The sequence below is a fragment of the Salvia miltiorrhiza genome, chromosome 1 (assembly GCF_028751815.1).
Source record: "Salvia miltiorrhiza cultivar Shanhuang (shh) chromosome 1, IMPLAD_Smil_shh, whole genome shotgun sequence".
NCBI classification, from domain to species: Eukaryota; Viridiplantae; Streptophyta; class Magnoliopsida; order Lamiales; family Lamiaceae; genus Salvia; species Salvia miltiorrhiza.
The window spans coordinates 24,651,485-24,665,069 of record NC_080387.1 but is presented as its reverse complement, the minus strand read 5'-3'; the positions used below and the strand labels follow the sequence as shown (position 1 = coordinate 24,665,069).

At 37.5% G+C, this 13,585-nt stretch overlaps 1 pseudogene; it reads left to right on the top strand.

The window, feature by feature from the left end:
- Positions 1-250: 250 nt before the first annotated feature.
- LOC131004549 (protein ASPARTIC PROTEASE IN GUARD CELL 1-like) lies at positions 251-9,926 on the top strand (annotated as a pseudogene).
- Positions 9,927-13,585: the final 3,659 nt, after the last annotated feature.

Below are 13,585 nucleotides of genomic sequence, written 5' to 3'. Positions count from 1 at the left end.
ATCGGCGCATACGGCGTCGTTTCGAGGGATGTTTTCGTCTCCTCCTCAGCTGGAAAAGGCAGCCCCAACTAGATGTCGATGACCAACCTCGCGCCGTGGCTCACCACCGTCGGCGCCGGCACAATCTACCGCGATTTCCCCGCCGACGTCATCTTCAGCGACATCAGAAAATTTTCCAGCGTGTCCCTCTACTCCGGCGCGCCCCTCAACCGCAAAATGCACAATTTAATTTACCCGGGAGACGGCGACGATGACACAACAGACGAGGGATGCTGTCAGTGTCGGCACTGGGGGTGAGCTCATTGGTACTGGTGCTGGTGGAGCGATCGCGACGGGAGGTGAAGCTGGAGGAGTTGAGACCGGAGCTGCAACCAAGAGTTTTTCTTATGGTGGTGAAGGCTGGGGTTCCGACGAAGGCTGGTCGAAAAATTTTTAAGGGATGAAATTGTAACACCCCGTATTTTTACCCTATGATTGATAGGATCGAGACACTATTACGAGCACTAAGATAATTAGCAGTAGTTTAAGACCGAGATGAAATTTCTCGATAGATTGAGATATGAGTATTCTAGAATTCTGATGATGGAACTAATGAATGAATTACTTTGAGAGAATGAGTTTTGATAGAAATGTTGATTGAACTGGGATGAGGATATAGATTCTATTTTCGATAGGGGAAGCATAATTATTTTGAGATGGTGTAGAGTGTAGAGTTTAAGAGGATACTCGACTAGAAATAGAGTCGATGAGAGTAAGTGAGAATTACAATAGAGAAGAGTTGAAATAGTGAGATGATAGAGTTGACGTTAGGATTTCACCGATTTAAATTGAGTGAGAATATTTAAATGACTTTTATGTAACCTACTTGTTACATGTGTGACTATGATTGAATGAATATGTTTTCCTTGAGTATTATAGCACACGAGATTAATTTATTTTAAAAATGAGTAACCAACGAGATATATTTTAATTGGTGAATATTTAAATCGAGTTAAAATTTTTCCTAACGGAATTTGTAGGAATTAAGTTTCTGAGATACTCTGCTCTGGTATGAGCTACTCTGCTCTGCTCTGCCGAGATGTTTCTGCTCTGCTCTGCTCTGCCGAGATGTTTCTGCTCTGCTCCAGCGAGCTGTTTCTGCTCTGCTCTGGCGAGATGTTTCTGCTCTGCTCTGGCGAAATGTTTCTTCTCTGCTCTGCCGAGCTGTTTCTGCTCTGCTCTGCCGAGCTGTTTCTGCTGTGCTTTGGCGAGATGTTTCTGCTCTGCTCCGCCGAGCTGTTTCTGTTCTGCTCTGGCATCCGAGTTGTCTCTGCTCTGGTAGCAGAGCTGAAATCCGAGTTGTCTCAGTTCTGGTAGCAGAGCCGAAATTCGAGTTGTGTCTGCTCTGGTAGCAGAGCTGAAATCTGAGTTGTCTATGCTCTGGTAGCAAAGCTGAAATCCGAGTTGTCTCTGCTCTGGTAGCAGAGCTGAAAACCGAGTTGTCTCTGCTCTGGTAGCAGAGCTGAAAGCCGAGTTGTCTCTGCTCTGGTAGCAGAGCTGAAACCGAGCTCTGCTCTGGTAGCAGAGCTGAAGTCGAGTTGTGCTCTGCTCTGGTAGCAGCTCTGGCTGCCGAGCTCATCCTGCTCTGGCGTCCGAGCTAAAGCAGCTCTGTATGCCAAACTTCCACAGCTCTGGCGTCCGAGCTAAAGCAGCTCTGTCTGCCAAACTTCCACAGCTCTGGCCACCAAGACTAGTGTGCGAGACTGACTTTAGAGAAGGGAGTCAAAGCAAGTGGATAAGACAAAGCAAGTGGATGATTTAAGCATGTGGGTTATTGATTAAACTACAATATTTTGTTTTACTTGGAGGCTAAGTTTATCACTTAATTAAGGCATGTCAGCCTTCATTCATCCCCCATTAGTAGCCGGCTCTCTCTCTTCTCTCCCAACCTTCTTCATCTCTGCCATTGTTGAGCAAGGAGAAGCTGCACAAGCTAATTCTACACCATAATCACCCTTTAGATCATGCTAAAAACATCCATAAATTCTTACAACAAAAGTTGGGTTAAGAGTTTGAGCTTGGAGTCGAGAGTTTGAGCTAGGAGTCGAGAAGATGAAGCTCTATTTTTCTCCACAAAAATCATAAGAGTAAGCTTCTAATCACATGAATCTACTTATGGCTGAGCTATATAAGCATGAATATGGATGATTAAAGTATGAAAACAACTTTTACTTCAAGTTTGTAATTCTCGAAAATTTAGGGTTGGAAGCCTTAAAATTTTTTATCTTCTAATTTTAAAGTGAGATCATATTTATACTATAGGGAGTCTTTTTAATCATCTTTTATATGCAAAGCATGAGTTTATATTGATATATGAATTTTTTGAAGGGGTTAGTTTATGTGAGTTTGAGAAGTATGAAGTTCATAGATGGATAGATAATTTGATTATGGGTATGAGATTGTGAGTTTGTTGGGATGATATTGATGGACGAAAATGATGATTAAGAGGTGATTGATGAAGTTTCCAATGAATTAGTTTGATGAGAAATAGGGTATAGTTGGCTATATGCTTAAGTTGGCAAATTGATGAGTTAATTTGACAACTTGGAAAAGCTACTGACTTGATGATTTTAGACGGGGTTTTTGATACCCAAAAATTTTGAAAATTTTATGGTGCGTATATAAGAGTGTTATGAACGTACTTGTAAAATTTCATGTCTTTTGGACATCGTTTACTACCCTTTTAAAATATAAAACACCAACTGCAACTTTCTACCGAAGATTTCGAAGAACAGACCTTAGAGTCACCATTCTCAGTAGCTTACCCTGACGTTTTGCCTTCTCACTTTTTATGATAAAGATATTAATGTGTTATTTAGCTACCCACAAAATTTCAAGTCATTTCGGCAATGTTTACTATTTTTCGAAAATCAAATTCTCCGGTTGCACGAAACTGCCGAATATGGTAGACTGTGGGAGAACGGTCATATCTCTTAAACCACTTGGAGTTTTTCAACCTACTTTTTTTAAAATGAAACTAGACTTTAAGAGGTTTCCAATAGTATAAGTCTCGAACCCAGGAGAGTTCTGAGGAGAAACAGTTTATTCTCTTAAGTTAAGGCATTGCAGAAAGAGTGAATTGAATAAGATTTTGATTATGAGATGAGATATGAATTAAAGATGCCTATATGTGGCTTAGTGAAGATGAATTGAGCTTATACATGAAAAATGTAATAAAATGGCATAACTTGTTTATGTGAGTTATTTTTTTGAATAATTGGTTTAAGAATGACTTATAAAATAGATTTTTGGGAAATCTCCCCGACTAAAAATATTTTATTTTTTTCAAAAATGAGTTGTGTATGTGATTGCTATGTGCTTATGGTTTGTTTATCTATAAGTTGTTCCTTGACAGAGCCTAGACCTAAATTAGGTGATAAGTTGAGAATAGAATAGTGATTACTTAGAAAGTGTTTACGATATGAGATCGAGTCAGACGGAGTGTAGAAATGAGAAGTAATGGAATAATACTAAGATAGAATGATATTCTTAGTAAGGAAGTTTATGACCGATTCCTTTTGTTTTACCCCATAGACTATATTCGATGTTATGATATCTGAATATGCGAGCAGAGGATGGAAGTGAGTCCACCCCGAGTGCTACGAGAGTAAGCTAAAGACATCAGGTGGGCATTATTTTTACTATACGTATATAGAGATCCCCTGCGTATCGTAGGCCTCTTATACGAAATGAAGTAAATGATGTGATTTTAACTGTCAATTTCAGTTTGATGAAAATTATTACTGATGATGATGTTTATGAGTTTGATAAATAATTTGAGATTTATTGATGTTGAACTAATTGACTTGCCAATTTTGATGATGATGAACCTGTATGTCACCCTCTACTAATGAGATGAATCCGGGTCCTGCCAAAAGCGGGATTGTGTACACAGAGGTGACCGTGAGCTGTATACCAGGTTGGCCGGTCAGAAATGACTGTGAGCTGACTGTCGGGACGGCCGGTCACAGTACTTGAGAAGGAGACCTACTTCTCAGTACCTTGATGGTGATGAGTTGTAGATGTGGTACATACATGTTGAGTATTTTGATAGCGCTATCATTTATTTATGATGTTTATGATGATTGTTAACTGCTTACACGGGTTCTTTTGAGTAAAATCCCTGTGTATTGCTTATGTGGTAAGTTCAATCTATAACTCTAAGAGCTAGTTTTCTTTGATTTTCGGCATATGTCCACTGAGTATTATGTACTCAGCCCTGCATGTATTTCTAAACGTGCAGGATAAGCGAGGAGGGAGATTGGACTGGTGCTGGCAGGGATTTTGTTTCGGATGATCTTCATTATACCGTAATTATATTCCTTGCGGTAACATCAAGATATTGAGGTTTATTTTGAACTTAATCAAGAAATTTACTCTCGGCTATATGTCTTCATACATATAGTCTGTTCGCATTTTGCTGCGATACTCTGTATATCCCGAGTCATTGTGAGTAATTAGCTATGTCTACTTTGTAAAGGTTGACAAGAATCTCGATGATTTAAAAGTTATAAAGCCAATAATATTTTTATTGATGATGATGTCATCTTTCTTGATTTATCACGTTTCAGTGATTGCTTCTGCTTGACGTTCAATCTAGTTTTCTCTCTTTACCTTATTAATTTATTTAGTCGTATCGATACCCGGTCTACGCTATCACTGGCTAGGCGTCGGGCTGCGACAGAAATCCATAATTTAAATTAAAAAAAAATTAACGAAGAAATAACGGCCGTTAACTCGCTGGGTTTAAATTAGGGCTGCCACCGGTTCAGGAACCACCGGTTCCGGGTCCGAACCGACGGTTCAGGTTTGAAAATTTCATGAACATGAACTGGCCCGCCTAAAATTTGAAGGGCCGATTTTCGGTCCCGGGCCGAAATTGACGATTCCCGAGCTTTTTCTCTTTTTTTTATAATTTTTTTGTTTTTTATTTTGTATTCTTTTTTATGAAATTAAATGATTTGTGATGAAATTTTAAAATTTTTTAATTTACAAGTGTTGAAGTTTTTTGAAATTATTCAACTTAAATAATATTTTAATTTTAATTTTAATCAAATGGAGCTTCTCTATTTATAGTGTAATTCACATTGTAGAGAATCTTACATTTTTTTAATGTGGGATAATTTCAACTTAATGTAGCTTCACTATTTATAATGTACTACACATTGTAAAGAATCCTACATTCTTCAATGTGGGATAATTTCAACTTATTGTAGCTTGAAAAGTTTCACTATTTATAGTGTACTACACATAGTAGAGAATGTTACATTTGTTCAATGTGAGATAATTTCAACTTAATGTAGCTTCACTATTTATAGTGTACTACACATTATAAAGAATCCTATATTTTCAATGTGAGATCACTCAACTTAAAATATATGTTGTGTTTTTCAACACTTGTAAGTTATTAAAATTTTAACACTTGTAGGTTATTATATTATTTAAGATTTTTAAGTTGAGTAATTTCAAAATTATTAAAGTTAAGTACACTATAAATAGTGAAGCTACATTAAGTTGAAATTATCCTACATTGAAAAATATAAAATTCTCTACCATGTGTAGTACACTATAAATAGTGAAGCTAGATTAAGTTGAAATTATCCCACATTGAAAAATGTAATATTTTCTACCATGTGTAGTACACTATAAATAGTGAAGCTACATTAAGTTGAAATTATCCCACATTGAAAAATATAAGATTCTCTACCATGTGTAGTACACTATAAATAGTGAAGCTACATTAAGTTCAAATTATCCCACATTGAAAAATGTAAGATTCTCTACCATGTGTAGAACAATATAAATAGTGAAGCTACATTTAGTTGAAATTATCCCACATTGAAAAATGTAGGATATGAATTTGAATTTAAAAAAAAATTGAAAATTCGGTTGGAACTGCCAGTTAAGGGTCGAACCGGCGATCCAAACCGGCGGTTCAGGGTCGAGATTTCCATGAACCTTAATCGGCCCTTAACGTTTGGCGGTTCGGCCCTGAACCGGCCCGGTGGTCAACGGTCCGGGCTGGAACCGTTCACCACCAGGGCGGTTCAGGGTCGAACCGCCGGTTCCGTTGGCCCTTGGCACCACTAGTTTAAATGCACCCTTTTTATGGACTTTGGGGGTGTATTTGGGCCAAGGTCGAGAATGAGGAATGATACGCTCTAGGGGTGTCCATTTCAGGGGTGGATTTGTACTTTAACCATTTTTTTAATTTCGAAAAATATATTTCAATTTTATCCTTGTGCAGATTTTATCTTGGAATGCTTTGGAAGCTCCTTGCCACGTGTCATAATCTTGATATGCCACATGTCCTAAATGTGTGGTCAAGATTGGGTACTATAGTACTACATTAGGATTGAATACTACGGGAACTCATCCCTATATATATATATATATATATAGAGAGAGAGAGAGAGAGAAGGGTTCAACAGAGAATGATAAGTATTTAGAGAAATGAGAATTAATCTGAATCATCCAATCTAACAAATCTAATGGTTAGTTTTTATCTTTATATTTTATGTTATTATAACCGAAAAGGTTAACAATGTCATTTGATATTTTCGGCCAGCATCATTTAAGTGAAACAAATCTTAAATGATATGTTTTATTTTGGTAAGATTTGATTCTTCCATATCTATTCAATTTTCTTCTACCGTAAAATCACTATGTCCGATATCTGCAATGTTTTATGCTTCTTCACAAAAAAAAAAAAAAAAAACGTGTGTGTTCTTGAGAACCTTGTAGTCGGTTTCAATGGAGGATCTAGGTAATGTTTTTACTTTTCACTTGGTTACGTTTTTTTTTTTTTAATAAACAAGTATATACTCCCTCCGTCCCCAAAATAAGTTTCTCTTTGGGGACGGCACGGGTTTTAAGGAAAAGTCGTAAAATGTATTGATAGTGGAAAAAAAATATGTTATGATTAGTATTGGGAGTGGTGAAAATGTGAAAAAGTGTTATAATTAATATTGGGAGTGGTGAAAAAGTGAAAAGTAAGAATAAATAAAGTATTATTAGTGGTGGGGTAGTTGTCCAAAAATGGAAAGAAAGAAAGAGGAACTTATTTGAGGGACGTCCCAAAAAGGAAAAAGAGGAACTTATTTCAGGGACGAAGGGAGTATATTATATGATTTTTTTTATTCTTGTTATATATGTTTAATATTGTACAGAATGTTCACATACAAATCATTTTTTTAAGGGATAATTGCGTGAAAATACACAAACTTTGCCAAAAATACATATTTGACGCGAAGTTATGATTTTACATTTTAATACACCAATTTTCGTTGTTGTCCAAATTTGACACGACTTAATTCTTAAAAATTCAAAAAACAATCCCTTTTTGTAAATAATTATACAAAGACCCACTTATGTTATTATTTGGGACATTTAAACCAAAACAAGATATTTTCTTATGATGTTTTCTTTTAATCTTTGATCCGCGCCTAAAATGGTTTAAAAGAAAACATCATAAAGAAATATCTTGTTTTGGTTTAAATGTCCCAAATTATAACATAAGTGGGTCTTTGTATAATTATTTACAAAAAGGGGTTGTTTTTTGAATTTTTAAGAATTAAGTCGTATCAAATTTGGGCAACAACGAAAGTTGGTGTATTAAAATGTAAAATCCTAACTTCGCGTCAAATATGGATTTTTGGCAAAGTTTGTGTATTTAGGTGCAATTTTCCCTTTGTTTAAAGTCTGTTTACGAACTGTTTAATGTCGTAAAGAATGATTCCATACGAATAATTTTTTTTAGGGGCTGTATTTGAATAATATATCTACACTATTATGTTGTTTACTGTTGTGCGTCAATATATGTTCGTTTATTATTTGTCATTGTTCGTTTATTTAAATTGCTAATTCTTTTGTTAAATGTTGCACATCGAATTCACAATTTTTTATTTCTTAATTGCTAACTCTACACTATTATGTTGTTTACTGTTGTGCGTCAATATATGTTCATTTATTAATTGTCTCTGTTCATTTATTTAAGTTGCTAAGTCTTTTGTTAAATGTTACGCATTGAATTCACAATTTTTTATTTTTTAATTGCTAGCTCATTTTTAACTGTATTTTTCTAAACGTTATAGTGTTCTTTATAATAGTGTTAGTGTCATTTCCATATATATAGTGTCATTTGTTGAACATAATAGTATAATTTATATAACATAATAGTATCATTTGTAGAACTATATAGTGTTATTTGTAGAACACGGTAGTATTATTTATATAACATAATTGTATTAGTGTCATTTCCATATAGTGTTAGTGTCATTTGTAGAACATAAAAATGTTCTTTATGTATAATAATGTTAGTGTCATTTATATATAGTGTTATTTGTAGAACACGATAGTATTATTTATATAACATGATGGTATTAGTGTCATTTTTATATAGTGTTAGTGTCTTTTGTAGAATATAAAAGTGTTCTTTATAATAATTGTTAGTGTCATTTCCATATAGTGATAGTATCTTTTGTAGAACATAAAAGTGTTATTTATAATAGTGTTAGTGTCATTTCTATATAGTGTCATTTGTAAAACATAATAGTGTTATTTATATAACATGATAATGTTATTTGTAGAACTATATAGTGTTATTTATATAATATGGTAGTGTCATTTAAATATTAATGTGGGTATCATTTATTAATGCATATAGTGTTAGTTATTAAAAATAGTGTTATTTAAATATAAATGTAGTATAATTTATTAATGCATATAGTGTAATTTAAGAAGAAAAATAGTGTTATTTATTAAAGGGTAAAGTACCAAATACCCCCCAACGTTGGCGTCCCTATCGCGTACAGCCCCCACAGTCAGGGTAAGCGTTGTTTACTACCCTAACGTGGCAAAATCGTAGCAACTAACCCCCCGCCACTTAACGGACATTAACATCGTTAGATTAAATAATTTTTTTATTTTTAATTAAGGTGAGCCAACTCTTTCTCTCTCTGAGTTGCTTGAGTTCACTCCTCCACCTACAAGCCGCTCACCTGCCTCTCCCCGCAGTGCGCCGCCCTCCGATCCTCCATCTGCCTCGTCGGGACCTATCTTTACCAGGTTTTAACCCCCAACCAATTTTTAGAAAAACCAAGCTCTATTTATTGAGTTTTCTCGAGATTTTAGCTTCCCTAATTAAACTATTTTTGTGATAGGTTTTGTACGTACGGTGACGCCTCCGACACCATCGAAAACTTCGCCACCGAAACCATCTCCTTCGGCTCCTCTGGATCCGTTGACAACTTGGCCATCAGCTTGGGCCACGACAACAGCGGCCTGTTTTCCGGCGCCGCGAGTCTGCTGGGCCTGGGCGGTGGCGCCTCATCTCTTCCCGCTTAGATCAAAGCGACGTCGTTCTCATAATGCTTGGTGGACCGCGACTCAAACTCATCGTCCACTCTGGATTTCAACTCGATCCCGCCCGCCGACTCGGTGGCAGCGCCGCTGGTCGACAACCCCTCCAACGACGCCTATCGCTACGTGGCGATGACCGGGATCAGCGTGGGCGGCGAGGCGGTGAAGTTCGCGGCGTCTCTGCAGGAGATGGGGAGCGACGGGAGTGGCGGCATGATCGTGGACTCCAGCACAACGGTGACGCGACTGCGGAGGTATGTGTACGGCTTGGTGCAGGATGCGTTCAGGAACAAGACCAGTGCACTGCCGTGGGCCGGCGATTATGCTATGTTCGACACGTGCTATGACTTGTCCTCGCTGTCGAAGGCGAGGATCCCCACGGTGGCGGGAAAAGGGTGGTGCTGCCGCCGCAGAACAGCATGGTAACGGTGGACAGCGACAGGAAGTTTTGCTTGGCGTTCGCCGGAATGTCGGGGGAGTTGTCGATTATTGGCAACTCAAAGAGAGAAAGAGTTGGCTCACCTTAATTAAAAGTAAAAAAATTATTTAATCTAACGGTGTTAAAGTCCGTTAAGTGGCGGGGGGTTAATTGCTACGATTTTACCACATTAGGGTAGTAAACAGCGCTTACCCTGACTTTGGGGGGCTGTACGCGATAGGGACGCCAACGTTGGGGGGGTATTTGGTACTTTACCCTTTATTAAAAAGAAGAAAAAATAAAATAAAAAATATAAATTTAAAAACATGAAAAAAAAGGAAAAAGAAAATTACGAAAAGAAAGAAAAAATAAGAAGAAAAAAACAAAAACAAATGTAGAAAGAAAAAGAAAAAACGAAAGGGAAAAAAATTGCAAGAAAAAAAAAGGGAAAAAAAAAGCCGGAAAGAAAGTGTGGCTGGAAAGCATGGAAAGCATGAAATAACATAAAAAAAACACACACATGCTGATAATCGAACCCGTGACCTTCTTCTCGGAGGCGCGGGCTATCCATGCAAATGTTAAATAATGCCCAACTGTGATATATATCCGTTTTCTTATACCGGGTCAGATTTGACCTGAGTACACCGTGCACCCAGGTGCACGCAAAATACTGTGGAGACACCATGGACCTGAAGAAGCAACGTGGGAACTTGAGGACCAGATGAAAGAAAAATACCCAGAACTTTTCACATAAGTATGCAAATTTCGGGACGAAATTTTTGTTAAGAGGGGTAGTATGTAACAACCCGCTCTTTTATATTTATTTTAGTCCAATATTGCGTGTTTATTAATCTATTTGTTTTAGTAAATGAAACGCTTTATGAATTCCAACTATGATTCTGAATTACGTAATTTGGAAACAGATTCGCTACACTAGCAGTATGCATTTATTTATCTTCGCGTGTTTAAAATCGCGACGTTAATCTTTGAATCAATGAATAATTATTATTCAAAGTTATAACCAACTTAGCAAAGTTGTGTTATTTATTAATCAAGATGGAGTTTATTTCATATTGTTACTTAAGTCGTGAATTATTTCAGACTTTGAAGCCAATTAAATCTACGGATTTAATTTAGGTATTAGAATGACAAACGAATTAAATCTATGGATTTAATTTAGCAATCTCGATAATAATACAAATTAGATTTTTAGAGCAGCCAATTTTCGACTACGGATTATCGATTTTTAGCAAGACACGAAACCAATATTTCAAATACAGAGCAACAACACTGAAGGATTATATTTAGATCACATCATACTTTACAACCATACACACCTATGCTTATCTACCATCTGCACTCCCTACGGTTTACACTCTACCACTTTCCTACTCCACCACCTGCCACCACCCCCCCCTAAGTTCAAGAAAATGGGAATAACAATAAGGTATGGAGACATGTGCTGCACACTCCCCTATCCCCTCTTGAGCTTGCTGCACCTTTTTTTTTCCCACGCCTATGCAGCAGGCTGCCATGCCCAAGTACACCTAAATATGTCAATCAGCCACCCTAGAATGTACCTCCTCCCATGTATACAAGCTCCCAGCCAAACCACCTCGTCATTCAAAACAGCCAACATTGTTGCATTCTCTTCATTCTTCATTTGAGGACTGCACAAGGAGAAGTGAGCCTTTAATTCATCCTACCAAGTATTCTCAAGGTAAGCTTGTCTTCAATGCTCCACCTTCTTCCCTTATTCCACCTGCATTAATGCAAGAACAACTTTATTATTTCAGTTCGATCTGCTGCTTCATTTAATCCAACCACAACAGCCAACAAACACCAAAGCAAGCATCATTCAAGGTATTTATACTACCTCAGTTATCCAATCGAGTTCGCATTCGTACCAACGAGCATAATCATGTTTTACCACTACATCAAACAGTCCATGTTATGTATAGCAATAGAAAGACTTGTGTGTATACTGCCACTGCACTCTAGAACAACGAATCATGAGAACCCCACGCGTAACAACTAGAAACTGAAGTAGAAGAAGAAATGAAAGTAGATAACTTAGCTTTAGGAAGAAGGGACGCGGCCTGTTCAGGCTGATCGAGAGACGACGAGCAGCAGCGACTCGGTGCTTGGCGGTGGGTTCAGGCGAGAAGCTCGCCTTGTTGCTCCACGACCTGTTCAGTTGGGCCGAGAGACGAACGAGACGACGCGATGATGGAGCTCTCACCGGCTTCGGAACTCGGAGAAGAACTGGAAACGGCGAACACCCGACTGTTCGCCGGCCTCCCTACAGCAGCGGCGTTCGGTGCTTGGTAGCAGAAGTCGGCCTTGGGCGAGGCAGCGGCAGCCGACGACGGTGGTGGCTGTCGGAGCTCTGCAACAGCAGCCCGCGATACCAGAACAGCAGCAGTCGGCGGCCAGCTCCAGAACTACAGCAGTCGGCGGCGCTTCCACAAACAGCAGCAATCGGCGGTGGCCTCGTCGTGAGTCGCCGGAGCAGCAGGAACAACGGCGCTGTAGTGAAACGTTGAGGGAGGTGACTGACCGACGGTTCTTCGCCGGAGGAGATTCGAGAGAGATTGAGAGGTGAGTGTTTGGGTGGTTACCGATGTATGCGAGGGAGAGAGAGATGGATTTCCGGCGATGACTCGCCGGGAAGAAGGACCCCGGATGATGGCTGGATCGATCGAACGAGAGAGAGAGAAGAGTGAGCAAAATTTTGCTTTAATTAAGAGAGAGAGAGAGTTTCCTTTCTTTAATAAATTTGAGGGAGCCGAGTGCTTATTAAAAAAAAAAAGAGAATGAATGTTTGCCTTTAATAAAGATAAAAGAGAGTATGATTATCAATTACAAAAAGAGTCTGATTTAGGAACGTTGATTTAGCCCACATAGTGCTCCAGCTTGTTATGTTGCTAATGAGATAAAAAGAGGAAAGAGACGTATGGTTATCAATTACAAAAATGAATGAAGCTACTATAGGTGATAGTTACAAGTTACCTAGAAAAGACTTTATTCTAGAATAGATTAAAGGAAAAGGATGGTTTAGTTCTCTGGACGCAAAGAACCGAGAACTTAGAGAGAACCGACTGTTGAGATTGGAAGGGTTTGGGCCGGATATTAATTCATTTGGGCTTTGCTTATTTTATTTCCATTGGGCTAATATATATATTGTTTGGACTCTATTATTTATATAAATGGGCTCCTATTATTTATTTTGATTGGGCTTCTATTAATTATTAATAATGATTTTCGAATTTTTATTAATTGGGCTCTTACTATTTAGTCGATTAAGTCCAATGAGGTTCATTTACTTAAGCCCAATAAGACTTATTATTTTTAGGCTCTCATTATTAATCCTAATTATTTTTTTAATTAGTGAATTATTTTAAGACTTACTAATTATTAATTAGTAAGTGAATTAGATTATTTTAAGATGAGTAGATTATTAAAGATTAATAATCCGACCTCATAAGACGAGCTTTAATTCCTTAAATAGGATTAGCATCTCATAATTTAATTAAAGGGATATGAGTCATGCATAATCATTTCATGCATCCTCATTTATTGAGATTTTTCTTTTTCGAAGATTAGAATCTTATTTTATTTTCTCGGATTAAAGGTCAAGCACCAGAGTTAGAGCTAAACCGTGAGTCTGCTATTCAGGTGGGCTTTCTTACGTATAAACTAAAACCATATAGTAGAATTGTTAAGACTTTATGCTTATGAATTTTGAATAATATTGTCAATGCCTAA